Source organism: Porites lutea, chromosome 5, assembly GCF_958299795.1.
Source record: "Porites lutea chromosome 5, jaPorLute2.1, whole genome shotgun sequence".
Classification (NCBI taxonomy): domain Eukaryota; kingdom Metazoa; phylum Cnidaria; class Anthozoa; order Scleractinia; family Poritidae; genus Porites; species Porites lutea.
Window position 1 is genome coordinate 6,323,284 of NC_133205.1, and position 23,596 is coordinate 6,346,879.

The 23,596-nt window shown below is 35.1% G+C and overlaps 1 long non-coding RNA gene across 1 annotated transcript in view; it reads right to left on the bottom strand.

Annotated features, from left to right (window-relative positions):
• The window catches only part of LOC140939035 (uncharacterized), a 48,005-nt gene continuing 24,409 nt past the window's right edge, over positions 1 to 23,596 (bottom strand). The window contains exons 3-5 of the long non-coding RNA XR_012165598.1: positions 2,346 to 2,425; positions 1,189 to 1,304; positions 1 to 639 (exon numbers count right to left, since the gene is read on the bottom strand). This is a non-coding gene — a long non-coding RNA (uncharacterized lncRNA). The remainder of the gene's footprint in view (positions 640 to 1,188; positions 1,305 to 2,345; positions 2,426 to 23,596) is intronic.

Genomic DNA, 23,596 nt, shown 5'->3' on the forward strand with positions numbered 1-23,596 from the left:
TATTGACAATTAATTGTGTCTGCTCAATAACAAACCACAAGAATCTCAAGACTGGAATATTTATTAAAGTACAAATTAAGTTCTTATTACATCACGTTGCACTCGAAAAGTTACTGGGCCTTTCGAGAAATGGATCCCTGGAGTGCAAAATATCAAAACTAATGATCCTAAGACCTATTGACAATAAATTGTGTCTGCTCAATAACAAACCACAAGAATTTCAAGATTGGAATATTTATTAAAGTACAAATTAAGTTCTTATTACATCACGTCACACTCGAAAAGTTACTGGGCCTTTCGAGAAATGGATCCCTGGAGTACAAAATACCAAAACTAGTGATAACATCAAAATAAGACGAAAACGGCAAATGAGAGTCTCCAGATTTTGGATCCAGCGGTTGGCATCTCTTGGTGTGTAAATAGCAAGCACGTTTAGAATTATTCAACTCTACAATATTTCCTTTGTTGGTATATAACATCATTTATTTGTGCAAAATTTTACAAGAGTTCAATGGTAAAACCAGCAGGCATTTGCCAACATCTTTAAGCAGCTCCTGGCTGTTGTGTCTTGATGAAAACCAATATGGGCGATGTGTAAAATGCTTAGCTGTGCTAACTTGACGGTAAGAATTTTATTCGCTAAAGAGAGAAAAAGAGAAGAAAAAGTCAGCGGCAACAACAAACTAATATGTTATAATTTATGGAAGTAACATCTCTTTTTCAACTCCTAGGCTGCTTTCACCTTAAAACTAAAAGCTGGGATAAAGCCCGTAACAAGCCTGGTTCGTTGTCAAGACAGCAAATTTCAATAGGACAATTGCAGATGATGTCATCTAAGTAAAGTAATGCCATATTTTCTCAGTTAACAGCCGCAACATTTATATTTTGACCTGGCCTTAGTTGTTCAAAAGGTGGATAACACTATCCATGGCATAAATCTCTATCCAGTGGATAATGCAAATGGTTTCCCAAATACTTATCCACTAGATAGTGATGGTGCTATCCAATGTTTGAACAACCGGGACCTGGAGAGTAAAAGTGCCTGCTTGTATCTGCAATTTATTCGCGCTATTTTTTATGACGGGTTTAAAACTTCTTGACACCACAAAAATGTCCTATCCTGTGGCTCACTATATCTTGGATTCATGCCTTATCATGAAATGAGAAATTCAATAACAGTCTACTTACTTGACTTTCAGCAATACACCAAAAGGCAAACCATCCACATTGTGGCAGCCAGTCGACTGTGTTCAGAAATTTGCTTTTCACATCCATACTCAACCATAGAACCAAATGTTCCACCTCTAAAAAAAGAAGCAATGAAAAGATGCAGTGATCAGACAATGAAAGGAAAAGAGAAAATTTATTACACGAAAGCAAAGGTTAATGAAATGTAAATAATAGTATAGCCTGGGAAAACAGCCGACATTTCGCGATGCCACCACTGGTTTGCCCGCGAGATGACGTCTGAGAAACAAGTGCAGAAATTCCATACTGATGATGCGTCACTACCCAGATCTGGGTAATGTTTCTGATTGCATGGTTTTGTTGCATGGAAATTTGCTTCAACCAATCAGAAACACCCAGATCTGGAGAGTGACGCGTCCTGAAACAGTACACAATTTCTGCACTCCTTTCTCAAACGTCATTTCAGGGAGAAAGCAGTGGTGGTGTCGCCAAATGCCGGCTGTTTTCTCAGGCTAGTTTTATTCACCACACCAAAATTAGCCCACGTGTGATGAAAACTTAACCCTGGTCAGACACATACAACAGGTTTTAACGGATCATTAATTATATAACTTTGAAGATGAATTTAAATCTGCCTTGAGCAGTTGAAGGGATCATCACATCGTTCGTTGCTCCTTTCTGTGTATCTTATACAGGTTTTAAAAGTGCTTTGGCCTAGGGACTTGGCAAATCATTAATAAAATCTTCTGATCAGTGGATGGTTTCGCATAAAGGTTCTATGCCGTATACCACACAGAAAGCACACAAGAAACTAATGGGCAAAACACTGGTGGCAGGGAAGTGCTTTAGGGGTAAAAGGACCAGGAGGGAGGCCCTCCCAGAGGGAGACAAGATCGAGTGGTACAGACTTAGCCACCCTGGACAGGAGTCCTGATCAGTATCCGTGGGTAAAGCCCATATCCCCCAGGAACTAAGGGGAACCAGGAGGGGACCCTATTGGGTGGAGTACAGACCAGGTTGAACCGGGGATCATCCTGGAGTGGATATTAAATGCACAGTACTCTCCAACGTCAGTGACTGATATCTTGGAGACTGGGTGGATCTAAGACAAATACAAAATGTGCCTGTGAAACAATAGAAGAACAATTAATACATACTTTATAGTGCCTTTAATTTCCGTGTCCTTCTCTGTTTTTCTTGTCTATGAACCTGATACAAATGAATTTAGAATTCCAAGCTGTAAACAAAAAAGAAAAAGACAAAAACAAAAACAAAAAAAGCATCATTAGATTACAAAACAGTAAAACCAAGTAAAGTAAAGGAGCTGCAAATTTTTGTCTTGCAATGGCACAGAAATAACTCAAATGTGACATCTGAATTTAAATGGTTGGAATTCCTCCATTCTGAATAAAAATCTTTCTGAATTGAAATGTTTTGAGTGATGACATCGGAAATCAAATTTTCGAAGTGATAAAATTCGGAATCGAAATGTTTGAAAAGATAACAATCCAAATTTAAATGTTTAATGTGATGACATTTGGAACTCAAATGTCTCGAAAGATGACATTTGATAGTCAGTTGTTGGAAAGAATGACATTCGATATTCCAGTATTAGGAGAGATGACATTCGGAAGTGAACTGAGTGAAGTTATGACATTCGGAATTTAAATGTTTGGAGTGATGACATTCGGTGTTCCAATATTAGGAGAGATTATAATTATTCCGAAATCAAATGTTTAAAGTGATGACATTCGAAATTGAAATGTTAAGAGTGATAACATTCAGAATATTGAAATGTTAGAAGTGATGACATTCGCAATTCAAATGTTTGGAGGTGATGACAATCAGTATTCCAATATTATGAGTGATGACGTTCGGAATTGAAATGTTTGGAGTGACAATATTCAGAATTCAAATGTTTGGAGAGATGACACTCGGAATTCAAATGTTTGGAATGATGACATTCGTAATTCTTATGTTAGGAGACATTCGGATTTCAAACATTAGCAGTGATGACATTCGGAATTCTACTGTTAGGAGAAATGACATTTGGAATTCAAATGTTTGGAATTGTGACTATTGGAATTGAAATGTTAGGAGTGATGACATTCTGAATTTAAATGTTTGGAGTGATGACATTCACTATTCCAATGTTGAGTGATGACATTCGGAATCGAAATGTTAAGGGTGATGATATTCGGAATTCAAATGTTGGGAGTGATGATATTCGGCATTGCAATATTAGGAGTGATGATATTCGGAACTCAAATGTTTGGAGTGCATGATGACATTCGGAATTCGAATGTTTGGAGTGATGACATTCGGAATTCAAACGTTTGGAGTGATGACATTCGGAATTCAAATGTATGGAGTGATGACATTCAGAACTCAAATGTATGGAATGATGACATTCGGTATCCCAATATTAGGAGTGATGATATTCGGAATTGAAATGTTTGGAGTGATGACATTCGGTATTCCCATGTTAGGAACGACAACATTCAGAATCGAAATGATACGAGTGATGACATTTGGAATTCAAACGTTTTGAGTGATGACATTCGGAATTCGAAAGTTTGGAGTGATGACATTCGGTATTCCAATATTAGGAGTGATGACATTCGGAATTGAAATGTTTGAAGTGATGACTTTCGGTATTCCCATGTTAGGAGTGACGACATTCAGAATCGAAATGTTACGAGTGATGACATTCGGAATTCAAATGTTTGGAGTGATGACATTCGGTATTCCCATGTTAGGAGTGACGACATTCGGAGTCGAAATGTTACGAGTGATGATATTCGGAATTGAAATGTATGGAGTGATGACTTTCGGAATTGAAATGTTAGGAGTGATGACATTCGGTATTCCAATATAGGGTGTGATGACATTCAGAATTGAAATGTTTGGAGTGATGACATTCGGAATTGAAACGTCTGGCGTGATGACATTTAGAATTCAAATGTATGGAGTGATGACATTCGGTATTCCAATATTAGGAGTGATGACATTCGGAATTGAAATGTTTGAAGTGATGACTTTCGGTATTCCCATGTTAGGAGTGACGACATTCAGAATCGAAATGTTACAAGTGATGACATTCGGAATTCAAATGTTTGGAGTGATGACATTCGGTATTCCCATGTTAGGAGTGACGACATTCGGAGTCGAAATGTTACGAGTGATGATATTCGGAATTGAAATGTATGGAGTGATGACTTTCGGAATTGAAATGTTAGGAGTGATGACATTCGGTATTCCAATATAGGGTGTGATGACATTCAGAATTGAAATGTTTGGAGTGATGACATTCGGAATTGAAACGTCTGGCGTGATGACATTTAGAATTCAAATGTATGGAGTGATGACATTCGGTATTCCAATATTAGGAGTGATAACATTCAGAATTGAAATGTTTGAAGTGATGACTTTCGGTATTCCCATGTTAGGAGTGACGACATTCAGAATCGAAATGTTACGAGTGATGACATTCGGAATTCAAATGTTTGGAGTGATGACATTCGGTATTCCCATGTTAGGAGTGACGACATTCGGAGTCGAAATGTTACGAGTGATGATATTCGGAATTGAAATGTATGGAGTGATGACTTTCGGAATTGAAATGTTAGGAGTGATGACATTCGGTATTCCAATATAGGGTGTGATGACATTCAGAATTGAAATGTTTGGAGTGATGACATTCGGAATTGAAACGTCTGGCGTGATGACATTTAGAATTCAAATGTATGGAGTGATGACATTCGGTATTCCAATATTAGGAGTGATAACATTCAGAATTGAAATATTTGGAGTGATGACATCCGGTATTCCAATATTGGGAGTGATGACATTCAGAATTGAAATGTTTGGAGTGATGACATTCAGTATTCTAATTTTAGGAGAGACGACTTCTGGAATCAAATGTTGGGAGTGATGACATTCAGAATTCAAACGTTTGGAGTGATGACACTCAAAATTCAAATTGTAGGAGTGATGACTTTCAGAATTCAAATGTTTGGAGTGATGACATGTGGTATTCAATTGTTTGGAAAAATGATGTCTGGAATTCAAATGTTTGGATTGATGTCATCTAGCATTCAAATGTTAGGAGTGATGACATTCGGAATTCAAATGTTAAGAGTGATGGCACTCGGAATTCAAATGTTTGGATTTATGACATTCTGAATTCAAATGTTTGGTGTAATGACATTCTCAATTCAAAAGTTTGGAAGGATGACATTTGCAAGTCAGTTTTTGGAAGGATCATGTTCAGAATTTAAATGTTTTGAGGAATGACATTCCGAATTCAAATGTTTGAAAGAATGACGTTTGGAATTTAAACTATTGGAATGATGGCATTCTGAATTCAAATGTTTGGAAGGAGGACATTTGGAATTTAAATGTTGGTGATAGCATTTGGAATTTAATCTTTGGATGGATGGCATTCTTAGTCCTAATGTTTCGAGTTATGACCTGGGGAATTTTTGTATTTGGAGAAACGTAATTTTAAGTTCACAAATTGGAGTGAGTTTGTAGTGATGACATTCAGAATTCAAATGGTTGGTGTGACAACATTCGGAATTCAAATGTTTGGAATAATGACATTTGGAAGTCAGATGTTTTGAGTGATGACATTCTGAATTTAAATGTTTGGAGTGATGACATTCTGAGTTCAAAGGTTTGGAAGGATCACGTTCGGATTTTAAATGTTTTGAGGGATGACATTCGGAATTCAAATATTTAAAATGACATTCGGAATTCAAACGACTGGAGTTATTTGGAATTCAAATGTTTGAAATGATGACATTAGCAATTCAAACCTTCGGAGTGATAACATTCAGAACTCAAATGTTTGGAAGGATGACATTTGGAATTTAAATGTTTGGAGTGGTCAAGTCGGTTATGTCTCTCCTTCTGCCGGTCAACCATGTAACCCGGTACAACCTGACTGTTGGGTCGAGCCATCGGGGACAAAACCAGCAACTTAGGCTTTGGCCTAGGTGATGGTACAACTGGGCATCCTTATAGCAGACAATACAAGATCTAACTGAAGGTCTTTGGTGGATCATCCCCAGTAAGGTGACCTGTGGCATCAACAAAGGGTAGAGATAAACAGACCTATCCACCAGCCAGCTACTGCAGCATGGCATAAATGCTAACATGCCTTAGCCTTTCCTTGCCTGCTAGACCACATTTTTGCCCTGCTGAGTAAGCAACCCTAGTCAATTGTAAAAGCTAGTTTTACTAAAATTCTTTTGCATGCAGCTCTAAGTCATAAACGGCACAAAAAACAGGCTCCCAAAAACACCAGGATCAGTTCGACAATAGTGACAAAGAGCTGAAGGATTAGTTTGAGGAAAGAAAGGCTGAACACTAGATCAAACAGGGAATAACTGACTGGCAACAGTGACATTCGGAATTCAAATCTTTACAGTGATGACATTTGGAATTCTTATGTTTGGAAGGATGACATTTAGAATTCAAATGTTTGGAGTGATAAGATTCAAAATTCAAACGTTTTGATTATGACATTTGAAACTGTCATGTTTGGAATGATGACATTCAGAACTCAAAGGTTTGGAGTGAAGCCGTTGGGAATTTGAATGTTTGGAGCAATTACATTTAGAAATCAAATGTTTGGAATGATGACATTCGGAATTCAAACGTTTGGAATGATGGTATTCAGCATGCAAAGTTTTGAAGTGATGACATTCGGAATTCAAATGTTTGCAGTGATAACATTCAGAATTCAAATGATTGGCATGATGAAATTCGGAATTCAAATGTCTGGAATGATGACATTTAAAATTCAAATGTTTGGAGAGATGACATTCGGAATTCAAATGTTTTGAAAATGATTTTCGGAATTCAAATATTTGGAGTAATGACATTTGGAATTCAAACATTTGGAATGATGCCATTCAGAATTCAAATCACTGGTGTGATGACAATCGAAATTCAAATATATTTGGAATGATGACATTCAATTCTAATGTTTCTAATAATGACATTTGAAATTCAAATGTGTGGAAGGAAAACACTCATAACCTAACTGTTTAAAAGAATGAAGTTCATAATTCAATTGTGTAAAAGAATTCCAAGTTAAGGGATTGTTATGGTTCGAAAGACAAACTTCCAATAATTGAAAACATTAACTACAGCAAGGATGACCTTCGTAAAACTTAGAAGGATGAGCTTCATAAAACATACACTTAGAGGAATCAAGCTCAAAATTCCAATGTTCAGAAACAAAAGGTAAGAATTGCAAGGTATGAAAGAAGAACGTCCGTATTCCAGTGTTCAGAAAAAAAAATTACAAAGCTTGAAAGGTGAAGATCAGCATAACATTTTATGGTAGAATAAAGCCACAAGAATTGTCCAATATTTGGACAAATAAGGTCATAAATCCAATGTTCAGAGGGATAAGGACTGAGTTCCAATGTTTGGAAGAATAAGGTACAAGTTCCAATGTTTAGAACGAGAAGGTTCAAAATCCATTAATTGAAAGGTAAGATCAGAATACCAATGTTTCTTAGAATACGGTCAGAATTCCAATGTATGTAAGAATAAGGTCCGAATTCCATGTTTGTAAGGCTAAGGTATGAATTCTAATATTTTAAAAAAATAAAGTCAGAATTGCATTGGTAAAAAGAATACGGTGTGAATTGCAATGTTTCAAAGGATAAGGAGCAAATTCAAATGTTTAAAGGACAAGCAGCGCATTCCAATGTTTAGAAGAATAAGGTGCAAATCCCAATGTTTCAAAGGATAAGGTCAAAAGTCTAATGTTTCAGAGGATAAGATCAGAATTTCAATGTTTTTAAGGATAAGGCCAGAATTTCAATGTTTCTAAGGAGCGAAATCCAGTGTTTCAAAGGATAAGGTGGGAACTCCAATGTTTGTAAGAAAAAGGTTCGAATTCCAATGTTTGAAAAGATAAGAATTGAATTCCAATGTTTGAAAGAATAGGATGCAAATTCATATGCTTGAAAGGAAAAGGTCCCAATTCCAGTGTTAAGAAAGATAAGGTGCCACTTTGAATGTTTAGAAGGATACGATTTCAATTCGATTCTTTCAAAGGATAAGGTCATCATTTCAATGTTTCTAAGGATAAGGTGGGAATTCCAATGTTTAGAAGGATAAGGTGAGAATTCCAATGTTTAAAAGCATAAGATGAGAATTCCAATGTTAAAAAGGATAAGGTAAGAATTTTAATGTTTAAAAGGATAAGGTAGAAATTCAAATGTTTAAAAGGATAAGATAGGAAATTTTATGGTCGAAAGGATAAGGTAGGAATTCCAGTGTTTAAAAGGATCAGGTAGGAATTCCAATGTTTGAACGGATAAGGTAGGACTTGCAATGTATGAAAGGATAAGGTGAGAATTAAAAAGTCTAAAAGGATAAGGTGGCAATTCCAACGAATAAAAAAAAAAGTTGAGAATTGCAATGTTTAAAGGATTAGGTAGCAATTCCAATGTTTCAAAGGATAAGGAGATAATTCCAATGATTAAAAGGAATGTTCAAAAGGATAGAGTAGGAATTCAAATGTTTAAAAGCAAAAGGTAGGAATTCCAAAGTTTAAGAGGAAAAGGTAGGAAGTCTAATGTTTAAAACGATAAGGTAGAAATTCCAATAGTTAAAAGGATAAGGAATTAATTCGAATATTTGAAAAGAGAAGGTAGGAATTCCAATGTTTGAAAGGATACGGTAAGAATTTCAATGTTTAAAAGCACCAAGTGAAAATTCCAAAGTTTAAAAGGATAAGATAGGAATTCCAATCTTTGAAACGATAAGGTAGAAATTCCAGTGCTTAAAAAGATAAGGTAAGAATTCCAATGTTTAAAAGGATAAGGTGAGAATTCCAATGTTTAAAAAGTTAAGTTAGGAATTATAATATTTAAAAGGAAAAGGTAAGAATTCCAATGTTGAAAGGGATAAGGTGAGCATTTCAATGTTTAACAGGATAAAATGAGAATTCAAATGTTTAAAAGGATAAGGTAGGAATTCCAACGTTGGAAACGATCAGGTAGGAATTCTATTGTTTAAAAGCATAAAGTACGAATTTCAATGATTAAAAGGATAAGGTGGGAATTCCAATGTTTGAAAGGATAAGGTAGAAAATCCAGTGTTTAAAAAGATAGGGTAGGAATTCATGTGTTTAAAAGAATAAGGAAGGAAGTCCAATCTTTAAAAGGATAAGTTAGGAATTCCAATGGTTAAAAAGATAAGGTAGGAATCTTATTGTTTGAAAGGATAAGGTAGAAATTCCAGTCTTTAAAGGATAAGATAGGAATTCCAGTGTTTGAAAGGATAAGGTGGGAATTCCAACGTTTAAAAGATCGGGTTAAAATCCCAGTGTTTAAAGGGATAAGGTGAGAATTCCAATGTTTAAAACGATAAGATAGGAATTCCAATGTTTAAAAGGATGGGGTAGGAATTCTAATGTTTAAAAGAATAAAGTAGGAAGTCCAATGTTGATAAGGATAGCTCAGAAATTCCAATGCTTAAAAGGATAGGGTAGGAATTCCAATGTTTATAAGGAAAAGGTAGGAAATCCAAAGTTTAAAAGGATAAGGTAGGACGTCCACTGTTGAAAAGTATAGGGTAGTAATTCCAATGTTTAAAAGGAAAAAGTAGGAATTCCAAGGTTTAAAAGGCAAAGGTAAAAAGTCTAATGTTTAAAAAAAGAAAGGTAGGAATTCCAATGTTCAAAAGGATTAGGTGGGAAGTCCAGTCTTTGAAAGGATAAGGGGAGAAGTTCAACGTTGAAAAGGATAAGGTAGAAATTCCAATAGTTAAAAGGATAAGCAAGGAATTCGAATGTTTGAAAAGATAAGGTAGGAATTCCAATGTTTGAAAGGATAAAGTGGGAATTCCAATGTTTAAAAGGAAAAGATAAAAATTCCAATCTTCAAAAAGATAGGGTAGGAATTCCAGTGTTTAAAAGGACACGGTTAAAATTCCAGTGTTTAAAAGGATAAGGTGAGAATTCCAATGTTTAAAAGGATAAGGTAGGAATTCTAGTGTTTAAAAGGACAAGGTACGAATTCGGAGGTTTAAAAGGATAGGGTGAGACTTCAAATGTTTAAAAGGATAAGGTGAGAATTCTAATTTTTAAAACGATAACATACGAATTCCAATTTTTAAAAGGATAAGGTGAGAATTCCAATCTTTAAAAGGATAAGGTAGAAATTCCAATCATTAAAAAGATAAGGAAGGAATTCCAATCTTTGAACGGATAAGGTAGGACTACCAATGTTTAAATGGATAGGGTAGAAATTCTAATGTTTAAAAGGATAGGTAGGAAACCCAATGTTGAAAAAGATACCGTAGGAATTCCAATGATTAAAAGGATAGGGTAGGAATTCCAATGTTAAAATGGAAAAGGTAGGAATTCCAATGTTTAAACGGATTAGGTACGAATTTTAATGGTTGAAAGGATAAGGTAGGAACTCCACTGTTTAAATGGATAAGGTAGGACTTGCAAAGTACGAAAGTATAAGATTAGAATTGAACAGTCCAAAAGAATAAGGTGGCAAAAGCATAAGTTGAGAAATGCAATGTTTAAAGGATAAGGTAGAAATTCAATTGTTTTAAAGGATACGGTGGGAATAGTAATCTTTAAAAGGATAGGGTGAGAATTACAATGTTTAAAAGGATAATGTGAGAATTCAAATGTTTAGAAGGATAAGATAGGAATTCCAGTGTTTAAAAGAATAAGGTGAGAATTCCAAAGTTTAAAAAGATAAGGTAGGAATTCCAATGTTCAAAAGGATAAGGTAGGAATTTCAATGTTTGAAGAAATAAGGTAGCAACTCCAATATTTAAAAGCATACGGTAGGAATTCCAAAGTTTGAAAGGATAAGGTGGGAATTCCAATGTTTAAAAAGGATAGGGTCGGAATTCCAGTATTTACAAGGGTAAGCTAGGAATTCCAATGTTTTAAAAGATAAGGTAGGAATTCCAGTGTTTAAAAGGATAAGGTAGGAAGTCCAATGTTGATAAGGATAGCGCAGGAATTCCAATGTTTAAAATAATAGGGTAGGAATTCCAATGTTTAAAAGGAAAAGGTACGAATTCCAAAGTTTAAAAGGATAATGTAGGAGGTACAATGGTTAAAAGGATAAGGTAGGAAGTCCAATGTTGAAAAGGATAGCGTAGTAATTCCAATGGTTAAAGGGAAAAGGTAGGAATTCCAAGGTTTAAAACCCAAAGGTAAAAAGTTTAATGTTTAAAAAGAGAAGGTAGGAATTCCGACGTTCAAAAGGATTAGGTGGGAAGCCCAGTGTTTCAAAGGATAAGGGGAGAATTTCAACATTGAAAAGGACAAGGTAGAAATTCCAATAGTTAAAAGGATAAGCAAAGAATTCGAATGTTTGAAAAGATAAGGTAGGAATTCCAGTGTTTGAAAGAATACGGTGAGAATTTCAATGTTTAAAGGATCAAGTAAGAATTCCAAAGTTTAAAAGGAGAAGATAGGAATTCCAATCTTTAAAAGGATAAGGTAGAAATTCTAGTGTTTGAAAAGATAACGTCAGAATTCCAATATTTAATTTAAGAAAAAAATAGGAATTCAAATGTTTAAAAGGATAAGGTGAGAATTTTAATGTTCAAAAGGGTAAGTTAGGAAATATAATGTTAAAAAAGACAAGGTAAGAATTCCAATGTTGAAAGGGATAACGTCAGAATTTCACTGTTTAACAGGATAAGGTGAGAGTTCCAATGTTTAAAAGGATAAGGTAGGAATTCCAAGGTTTAAAAGCCAAAGATAAAAAGTCTAATCTTTAAAAAGAGAAGGTAGGAATTCCAACGTTCAAAAGGATTAGGTGGGAAGTCCAGTGTTTGAAAGGATAAGGGGAGAATTTCAACATTGAAAAGGATAAGGTAGAAATTCCAATAGTTGAAAGGATAAGCAAGGAATTCGAATGTTTGATAAGATAAGGTAGAAATTCCAGTGTTTGAAAGGATACGGTGAGAATTTCAATGTTTAAAAGGATCAAGGTAAGAATTCCAATGTTGAAAGGGATAACATCAGAATTTCAATGTTTAAAAGGATAAGGTAGAAATTAAAGTGTTTAAAAAGATAACGCCAGAATTCCAATTTTGAAAAGAAAAAGATCGGAATTCAAATGTTTAAAAGGATAAGGTGAGAATTCCAATGTTCAAAAGGGCAAGTTAGGAATTATAATGTTAAAAAAGACAAGGTAAGAATTCCAATGTTGAAAGGGATAACATCAGAATTTCAATGTTTAACAGAATAAGGTGAGAATTCCAATGTTTAAAAGGATAAGGTTAGAATTCCAGTCCTTGAAAGGATAACGTGAGAATTCCAATGTTTAAAACGATAAGGTAGCAATTCCAATATTTATAAGGATAAGGTGAGAATTTCAATGTTTGAAAGGATAACGTGAGAATTCAAATGTTTAAGAGGAAAAGGTAGGAATTCCAACGTTTAAAAGGATAGGGTAAGACTTCAAATGTTTAAACGGATAACGTGAGAATTCCAATTTTTAAAACGATAACATAGGAATTCCAATTTTTAAAAGGATAAGGTGACAATTTCAATGTTTAAAAAGATAAGGTGAGAATTCCAGTGTTTAAAAGGATAAGGTAGGACTTCAAATGTTTTAAAGGAAAAGGTAGGAATTTTAATGTTTGAGAGGCTAAGGTGAGAATTTTAATGTTTGAAAGGATAGGGTAAGAATTCTAATGTTTAAAAGGATAAGGTGAAAATTCCAATTTTTAAAAGGATAGGGTACCAATTCCAGTGTTTAAAAGGATAAGGTAGGAAGTCCAATGTTGAAAAGGATAAGGTAGGAATTTTTATGGTTGAAAGGATAAGGTAGGAATTCCAATGTTTGAACGCATAAGGAAGGACTTGCAATGTACGAAAGGATAAGGACACAATTGAAAAGACTAAAAGGAAAAGGTGGCAATTTCAATGTTTGAAAGGATAATTTGAGTTTTGCAATGCTTAAAGAATAAGGTAGCAATTCTAATGTTTCAAAGGATAAGGTGAAAATTACAATGTTTAAAAGGATAAGGTAGAAATTCCAATGTTTGAAAGGATAAGGTGGGAATTCTAATCTTTCAAAGGATAGGGTGAGAATTACAATGTTTAAAAGGATAAGGTGACAATTCAAATGTTTAAAAGGATAAGGTAGGAATTCCAGTGTTTAAAAGGATAAGGTGATAATTCAACTATTTAGACGGATAAGGTAGGAATTCCAATGTTTAAAAGGATGAGGTAAGAATTCTAATGTTTAAAAGGATAGGGTAGGAATTCAAAGTTTGAAAGGATAAGGTGAGAATTCCAATGTTTAAAAAGATAGGGTAGGAATTCTAATGTTTAAAAGGACAGGGTAGGACTTCCAATGTTTTGAAAGACAAGGTAGGAATTCAGATGTTTAAAAGAAAAGGTAAGAAACCCAATGTTAAAAAGGATAGCGTAGGAATTTCAATGATTAAAAGGATAGGGTAGGAATTCCAATGTTAAAAAGAAAAAGGTAGGAATTCCAATGTTTAAACGGATAAGGTAGGAATTTTAATGCTTGAAAGGATAAGGTAGGAATTCCAGTGTTTAAAAGGATCAGGTAGGAATTCCACTGTTTGAACGGATAAGGTAGGACTTGCAATGTACGAACGTATATGGTGAGAATTGAACAGTCTAAAAGGATAAAGTGGCAATTCCAATGTTTAAAAGGAAAAGTTGAGAAATGGAATGTTTAAAGGATAAGGTAGAAATTCCAATATTTTAAAGAATAAGGTGGGAATTCTAATCTTTAAAAGGATAGGGTGAGAATTACAATGTTTAAAAAGAAAAAGGTGAGAATTCAAATGTTAAAAAGGATAAGGTAAGAATTCCAGTGTTTGCAAGGATAAGGTGAGAATTCCAAAGTTTGAAAAGATAAGGTAGGAATTCTAATGTTTAAAAACATAAGGAAGGAATTCCAATCTTTGAAACAATAAAGTAGGAATTTCAATGTTTAAAACGATGAGGTAGAAATTCAAATGTTTGAAAGGATAAGGTGGGAATTCTAATCTTTAAAAGGACAGGGTGAGAATTACAATGTTTAAAAGGATAAGGTGAGAATTAAACGTTTAAAAGGACAAGGTAGGAATTCCAGGGTTTGCAAAGATAAGGTGAGAAGTCCAAAGTTTAAAAAGATAAGGTAGGAATTCCAATGTTCAAAAGCATAAGGTAGGAATTGAAATGTTTGAAAAAATAAGGAAGTAACGCCAAAATATAAAAGGATAGGGTAGCAATTCCAAAGTTTGAAGGGATAAGGTGGGAATTCCAATGTTTAAAAGGACAGGCTAGGAATTCCAATCTTTAAAAAAATACGGTAGGAATTCTGGTGTTTAAAAAGACAAGGTAGGAAGTGCTATGTTGAAAAGGATAGGGTAGGAATTCCAAAGTTTGAAGGGATAAGGTGGGAATTCCAATGTTTAAAAGGATAGGGTCGGAATTCCAGTATTTACGAGGATAAGGTAGGAATTCCAATGTTTAAAAGGACAGGCTAGGAATTCCAATCTTTAAAAAAATACGGTAGGAATTCTGGTGTTTAAAAAGACAACGTAGGAAGTGCTATGTTGAAAAGGATAGGGTAGGAATTCCAATGTTTAAAGGGATAGGGTAGGAATTCCAATGTTTAAAACGAAAAGGTAGGAATTCCAAAATTTTAAAGGATAAGATAGGAAGTCCAACGGATAAAGGGATAGGGTAGGAATTCCAATGCGCAAAAGGAAAAGGTAGGAATTCCACTGTATAAAAGAAAAAGGTAGCAAGTCTAATGTTTAAAAACATAAGGTAGGAATTCCAATGTTCAAAAGGATAAGGTAGGAATTTCAATGTTCAAAAGGATAACGGGAGAACTTAAATCTTTAAGAGGATAAGGTACGCATTCCAATGATTGAAAGGATAAGGTTGGAATTCCAATGTTTGAAAGGGATAAGGTAAGAATTTCAATTTTTAACACGATAAGGTAAGAATTCCAATATTTAAAACGATAAGGTAGGAATTCGAATGTTTGAAAGGATAAGGTAGGCATTCCAATGTTTAAAAGGATAAGGTCGGAATTCCAGTATTTACAAGGATAAGCTAGAAATTCCAATGTTTTAAAAGATAAGATAGGAATTCCAATGTTTAAAAGGATGGGGTAGGAATTCTAATGTTTAAAAGGATAAGGTAGGAAGTCCAATGTTGATAAGGGTAGCGCAGGAATTTCAATGTTTAAAAGGATAGGGTAGGAATTCCAATGTTTAAAAGGAAAAGGTACGAATTCCAAAGTTTAAAAGGATAATGTGGGAAGTACAATGGTTAAAAGGATAAGGTAGGACGTCCAATGTTGAGAAGGATAGCGTAGTAATTCCAATGGTTAAAAGGAAAAGGTAGGAATTCCAAGGTTTAAAAGCCAAAGGTAAAAAGTGTAATCTTTAAAAAGAGAAGGTAGGAATTCCAGCGTTCAAAAGGATTAGGTGGGAAGTCCAGTAGTTGAAAGGATAAGCAAGAAATTCGAATGCTTGAAAAGATAAGGTAGGAATTCCAGTGTTTGAAAGGATACGGTAAGAATTTCAATGTTTAAAAGGATCAAGTAAGAATTCCAAAGTTTAAAAGGATAAGATAGGAATTCCAATCTTTAAAAGGATGATGTAGAAATTCCATATTTGAAAAGATAACGTCAGATTTCCAATTTTTAAAGAAAAAGATAGGAATTCCAATGTTTAAAAGGATAAGGTGAGAATTCCAATGTTCAAAAGGGTAAGTTAGGAATTATAATGTTAAAAAAGACAAGATAAGAATTCCAATAATGGAAGGGATAACGTCAGGATTTCAATGTTTAACAGGATAAGGTGAGAATTCCAATGTTTAAAAGCATAAGGTAGGAATTCCAATGTTTGAAAGGATAAGGTAGGAATTCCAATGTTTGAAAGGATAAGGTGGGAATTCCATTATTTAAAAGGATAAGGTAGAAATTCCAATGTTTTAAAAAAAGGGTAAGAATTCCAGTGTTTAAAACGATAAGGTGAAAATTCAAATGTTTAAAAGGATAAGGTAGGAATTCCAGTGTTTAAAAGGATAAGGTGATAATTCAACTTTTTAAACGGATAAGGTAGGAATTCCAATGTTTGAAAGGATGAGGTAGGAATACCAATGTTTAAAAGGATAAGGTAGGAATTCTAATGTTTAAAAGAATAGCGTAGGAATTCCAATGTTTGAAAGGATAAGCTGGGAATCCAATGTTTAAAAAGATAGGGTAGGAATTCCAGTGTTTAAAAATATAAGGTAGCAATTCTAATGTTTAAAAGAATAGCGTAGGAATTCCAAAGTTTGAAAGGATAAGGCGGGAATTCCAATGTTTAAAAAGATAGGGTAGGAATTCCAGTGTTTAAAAAGATAAGGTAGCAATTCTAATGTTTAAAAGGATAGCGTAGGAATTCCAATGTTTGAAAGGATAAGGTGGGAATCCAATGTTTAAAAAGATAGGGTAGGAATTCCAGTGTTTAAAAGGATAAGGTAGGAATTCTAATGTTTAAAAGGATAGGGTAGGAATTCCAATGTTTTAAAAGACAAGGTAGGAATTTAGATGTTTAAAAGAAAAGGTAAGAAACCCAATGTTGAAAAGGATAGGGTAGGAATTCCAATGTTTGAAGAAATAAGGTAGCAACTCCAATATTCAAAAGCATACGGTAGGAATTCCAAAGTTTGAAAGGATAAGGTGGGAATTCCAATGTTTAAAAAGGATAGGGTCGGAATTCCAGTATTTACAAGGGTAAGCTAGGAATTCCAATGTTTTAAAAGATAAGGTAGGAATTCCAGGGTTTAAAAGGATAAGGTAGGAAGTCCAATGTTGATAAGGATAGCGCAGGAATCCCAATGTTTAAAAGGATAGGGTAGGAATTCCAATGTTTAAAAGGAAAAGGTACGAATTCCAAAGTTTAAAAGGATAATGTAGGAGGTACAATGGTTAAAAGGATAAGGTAGGAAGTCCAATGTTGAGAAGGATAGCGTAGTAATTCCAATGGTTAAAGGGAAAAGGTAGGAATTCCAAGGTTTAAAACCCAAAGGTAAAAAGTTTAATGTTTAAAAAGAGAAGGTAGGAATTCCGACGTTCAAAAGGATTAGGTGAGAAGCCCAGTGTTTGAAAGGATAAGGGGAGAATTTCAACATTGAAAAGGACAAGGTAGAAATTCCAATAGTTAAAAGGATAAGCAAAGAATTCGAATGTTTGAAAAGATAAGGTAGGAATTCCAGTGTTTGAAAGAATATGGTGAGAATTTCAATGTTTAAAGGATCAAGTAAGAATTCCAAAGTTTAAAAGGAGAAGATAGGAATTCCAATCTTTAAAAGGATAAGGTAGAAATTCTAGTGTTTGAAAAGATAACGTCAGAATTCCAATATTTAAAAGAAAAAAATAGGAATTCAAATGTTTAAAAGGATAAGGTGAGAATTTTAATGTTCAAAAGGGTAAGTTAGGAAATATAATGTTAAAAAAGACAAGGTAAGAATTCCAATGTTGAAAGGGATAACGTCAGAATTTCAATGTTTAACAGGATAAGGTGAGAGTTCCAATGTTTAAAAGGATAAGGTAGGAATTGCAAGGTTTAAAAGCCAAAGATAAAAAGTCTAATCTTCAAAAAGAGAAGGTAGGAATTCCAACGTTCAAAAGGATTAGGTGGGAAGTCCAATGTTTGGAAGGATAAGGTAGGAATTCGAATGTTTGAAAGGATAAGGAGGGAATTCCATTGTTTAAAAGGATAGGGTAGAAATTCCAGTGTTTTTAAAAAAGGGTAAGAATCTCAGTGTTTAAAAAGATACGGTTAAAATTCCAGTGTTTAAAAGGATAAGGTGAGAATTCCGATGTTTAAAAGGATAAGGTTAGAATTCCAGTCCTTGAAAGGATAACGTGAGAATTCCAATGTTTAAAACGATAAGGTAGCAATTCCAATATTTATAAGGATAAGGTGAGAATTTCAATGTTTGAAAGGATAACGTGAGAATTCAAATGTTTAAGAGGAAAAGGTAGGAATTCCAACGTTTAAAAGGATAGGGTGAGACTTCAAATGTTTAAAAGGATAACGTGAGAATTCCAATTTTTAAAACGATAACATATGAATTCCAATTTTTAAAAGGATAAGGTGACAATTTCAATGTTTAAAAAGATAAGGTGAGAATTCCAGTGTTTAAAAGGATAAGGTAGGACTTCAAATGTTTTAAAGGAAAAGGTAGGAATTTTAATGTTTGAGAGGCTAAGGTGAGAATTTTAATGTTTGAAAGGATAAGGTGAAAATTCCAATTTTTAAAAGGATAAGGTACCAATTCCAGTGTTTAAAAGGATAAGGTAGGACTTCAAATGTTTTAAAGGAAAAGGTAGGAATTTTAATGTTTGAGAGGCTAAGGTGAGAATTTTAATGTTTGAAAGGATAAGGTGAAAATTCCAATTTTTAAAAGGATAAGGTACCAATTCCAATGTTTAAAAGGATAAGGTAGGAAGTCCAATGTTGAAAAGGATAAGGTAGGAATTTTTATGGTTGAAAGGATAAGGTAGGAATTCCAATGTTTGAACGCATAAGGAAGGACTTGCAATGTATGAAAGGATAAGGACACAATTGAAAAGACTAAAAGGAAAAGGTGGCAATTTCAATGTTTAAAAGGATAATTTGAGATTTGCAATGCTTAAAGAATAAGGTAGCAATTCTAATGTTTCAAAGGATAAGGTGAAAATTACAATGTTTAAAAGGATAAGGTAGCAATACCAATGTTTGAAAGGATAAGGTGGGAATTCTAATATTTCAAAGGATAAGGTGAAAATTCCAATCTTTAAAAGGATAAGGTAGCAATACCAATGTTTGAAAGGATAAGGTGGGAATTCTAATATTTCAAAGGACAGGGTGAGAATTACAATGCTTAAAAGGATAAGGTGACAATTCAAATGTTTAAAAGGATAAGGTAGGAATTCCAGTGTTTAAAAGGATAAGGTGATAATTCAACTATTTAGACGGATAAGGTAGGAATTCCAATGTTTAAAAGGATGAGGTAAGAATTCTAATGTTTAAAAGGATAGGGTAGGAATTCTAAGTTTGAAAGGATAAGGTGAGAATTCCAATGTTTAAAAAGATAAGGTAGGAATTCTAATGTTTAAAAACATAAGGAAGGAATTCTAATGTTTAAAAGGATAGGGTAGGAATTCCAATGTTTTGAAAGACAAGGTAGGAATTCAGATGTTTAAAAGAAAAGGTAAGAAACCCAATGTTAAAAAGGATAGCGTAGGAATTTCAATGATTAAAAGGATAGGGTAGGAATTCCAATGTTAAAAAGAAAAAAGTAGGAATTCCAATGTTTAAACGGATAAGGTAGGAATTTTAATGCTTGAAAGGATAAGGTAGGAATTCCAGTGTTTAAAAGGATCAGGTAGGAATTCCACTGTTTGAACGGATAAGGTAGGACTTGCAATGTACGAACGTATATGGTAAAATTGAACAGTCTAAAAGGATAAAGTGGCAATTCCAATGTTTAAAAGGAAAAGTTGAGAAATGGAATGTTTAAAGGATAAGGTAGAAATTCCAATATTTTAAAGAATAAGGTGGGAATTCTAATCTTTAAAAGGATAGGGTGAGAATTACAATGTTTAAAAGGATAAGGTAGGAATTCCAGTGTTTGCAAGGATAAGGTAGGAATTCCAATGTTTAAAAACATAAGGAAGGAATTCCAATCTTTGAAAGAATAAAGTAGGAATTCCAATGTTTAAAACGATAACGTAGAAATTCAAATGTTTGAAAGGATAAGGTGGGAATTCTAATCTTTAAAAGGATAGGGTGAGAATTACAATGTTTAAAAAGAAAAAGGTGAGAATTAAACGTTTAAAAGGACAAGGTAGGAATTCCAGGGTTTGAAAGGATAAGGTGAGAATTCCAAAGTTTAAAAAGATAAGGTAGGAATTCCAATGTTCAAAAGCATAAGGTAGGAATTGAAATGTTTGAAAAAATAAGGTAGGAACTCCAAAATATAAAAGGATAGGGTAGCAATTCCAAAGTTTGAAGGGATAAGGTGGGAATTCCAATGTTTAAAAGGATAGGGTCGGAATTCCAGTATTTACAAGGATGAGGTAGGAATTCCAATGTTTAAAAGGACAGGCTAGGAATTCCAATCTTTAAAAAGATAGGGTAGGAATTCTAATGTTTAAAAGGACAAGGTAGGAAGTGCTTTGTTGAAAAGGATAGGGTAGGAATTCCAATGTTTAAAGGGATAGGGTAGGAATTCCAATGTTTAAAACGAAAAGGTAGGAATTCCAAAGTTTAAAAGGATAAGGTAGGAAGTCCAATGGTTAAAAGGATAGGGTAGGAATTCCAATGCGCAAAAGGAAAAGGTAGGAATTCCAATGTTTAAAAGAAAAAGGTAGGAAGTCTAATGTTTAAAAACATAAGGTTGGAATTCCAATGTTCAAAAGGATAACGGGAGAACTTAAATATTTAAAAGGATAAGGTAGGCATTCCAATGTTTGAAAGGATAAGGTACGCATTCCAATGTTTGAAAGGATAAGGTAAGAATTCCAATGTTTGAAAGGGATAAGGTAAGAATTTCAATATTTAACACGATAAGGTAAGAATTCCAATATTTAAAAGGATAAGGTAGGAATTCCAAAGTTTAAAAAGATAAGGTAGAAATTTTAATGTTTAAAAGGATAAGGTAGGAATTGAAATGTTTGAAAGGATAAGGTGGGAATTCCAAAGTTTAAAAGGATACGGTTAAAATTCCAGTGTTTAGAAGAAGAAGGTGAGAATTCCAATGTTTAAAACGTTAAGGTAGGAATTCCAATGTTTGAAAGGATAAGGTAGGAAATCCAATGTTTTAAAGGATAAAATAGGAATTCCAATGTTTAAAAAGATAAGGTAGGAATTCCAACGTCTAAAAGGATAGGGTAGGAATTCTAATGTTTAAAAGGATAAAGTACGAAGTCCAATGTTGAAAAGGATAGGCTAGGAATTCCAATGTTTTAAAAGATAAGGTAGAAATTACAATGTTTAAAAGGATAGGGTAGAAATTCTAATGTTTAAAAGCCAAGATATGTCCCTTGTGCTTGTTACCTCACCAAGTCTATTGACATCCATCCTATGTGCGTGGCGTGTGCTGACTTGCGGATGCGTGTTTAAATGACCGCACAGGAATGTCTTGTGAAGATCTGAAATTCATGAACATTGTGGAAGACTCTGTTATGCAGTGTGAGTATGGTCATTACCAAGTTTGTTTGCTCTTTCGTAATCCAAGTTTGACGTTGCCTGCTAATAGATGCCAAGCCGAGCGCAGAGCCCTCTTCCTGAGACGTAAATTCCTCAAGGATGCCAGATTTGCATCTCTTGAAAGCGTAATCCAAGAAGGTTTTGCTGCAAAGGTTCCCTCTGAAGATCTGTGTAGAGCTGACGGAAAGGTCTGGTATATTCCACACCATGGGGTGTACCACAACAAGAAACCTGAGAAGATAAGGGTCGTCTTTGATTGTTCCGCTCAGTTCCAAGGGATGTCTTTGAATAGCGAATTGCTGCAGGGTCCTGATTTGACCAACAACCTGGTTGGAAACTGCTTCGTTTCCGACAAGACCCAGTGGCTGTAATGGGAGATGTACAATCTATGTTTCACCAAGTGCGTGTTCCTGTGGAGGATCGTGACTTGGTAATCTCGGTGGTAATCTCGCTAAGGGTTTGGAAGAGTACCGAATGACCGTGCATCTTTTCGGTGCAGTTTCGTCACCTAATTGTGTTAATTTTGCCATGCGTCGAAATGCTGAAGATCACCAGCACGAGTTTTCGCCTGAAGTCGTTTCTACTGTTCTGAAGAATTTCTATGTCGACGACTGCTTGAAATCTCTACCTTCCAGTCATGAAGAAATTAAGCACATTTGTGATCTGCGCAACCTGATGAATAAAGGAGGCTTTAACTTGACAAAATGGTCAGCAATGATCGCCTGGTATTAGAGTCCATACCTGTCGAAGATAGAGCAAAAGGAACTAAAGAGCTTGACCTAACCTGTGATGTGCTCCCAGTAGAGAGGGCCTTGGGTGTGTCATGGTTCGTGGAGGCTGACCAGTTTGGCTTTAAGGTGTTCATTAAAGATAGGCCGTTTACTAGGCGTGGCATACTTTCTGCCGTCAGTCCGTTGTATGATCCCCTGGGTATGGCAGCTCTTTTCATTCTTCTTGCAAAGCTTCTCCCACAGGATTTGTGCAGACGGGGTTTAGAGTGGGACGACGAGGTCCCAGATCTTCACTTGACCCGCTGGCCAGCGTGGGTAGACGACCTACCGAACATTTCCTGAATTGCCATTGAAAGGTGCGTCAAACCTGTCAAGTCCTCGGATATCGCTTCATGTCAGATCCATCATTTCTGTGACGCCTCTCAGGTGGCCTATCGCACCGTATCGTATCTTCCCTTAGTCGACATGCAAGGTCGGATATTCTGTTCATTCCTCATTGGCAAGTCCCGCCTGGCTCCCTTGAAGGTAACTACCATCCCCAGATTGGAATTGACGGCTGCTACCGTATCAGTTCAGCTGAACAAGATTTTGACAAAGGAGTTGCAGATACCCATTGATAAAGTGACCTTTTGGACAGATAGCATGACGGTTATACGATACATAACGAATGAGTCGTAGCGTTTCCATACCTACGTTGCAAACCGAGTTGCCTTCATCAGAGAGGAATCCAGGCCGTCCCAAGGAGATACATCCACAGCAAATCCAATCCTGCTGATGAAGCCTCGTGGGGCATTACGGCAGCCGTGTTTGTTTGTAATGGCCGTTGGTTAAAGGGGCCGCTTTTTCTTTTAACAACCGAGTCTGAGTGGGCGGACCATGTCCAAGAAAGCGCAGAGCTGACGGAGAATGATCCGGAAATCAAGAAAGAGCCAAAATCATTCGCTGTATCCGTCAGCGAAGTTTATGCAAGCCTTGTTCGTATCGTGAAACGTTTTAGCTCCTGGATGAATTTACTGAAATTTATTGCAATGTGTCGTCGCTGCCAGAGAAGATTTCGATTAAGAAATAGAGAGCCTGGCCCGAATGGTCACGGAAATGTTAGTCCCCTCAGCCTGGAGCCAATGTCTTGTCAAGACTTAGACTTTGCAGAAAGAGAACTAATTATGTTTGACCAGAGGAATGCATTTCCTGAGGAAATTGAAACCATCCAGAAAGGAAGCTGTGTAAATAGGACAAGCTGCCTTGCAAAATTAAGCCCAGTCCTAATTGGTGGTGTACTTCGCGTTGGCGGATGACTTAGCAGAGCTCCTTTACCTGACAAATCAAGGCATCAGATAATTATCTCCAAGGATTCTCCACTTAGTGTTCTGCTTATCAGGTTCTTTCACGAGAAAAGTGGTCACTCTGGGAGAGAATACGTGCTGGCCCTCTTGCGCAAG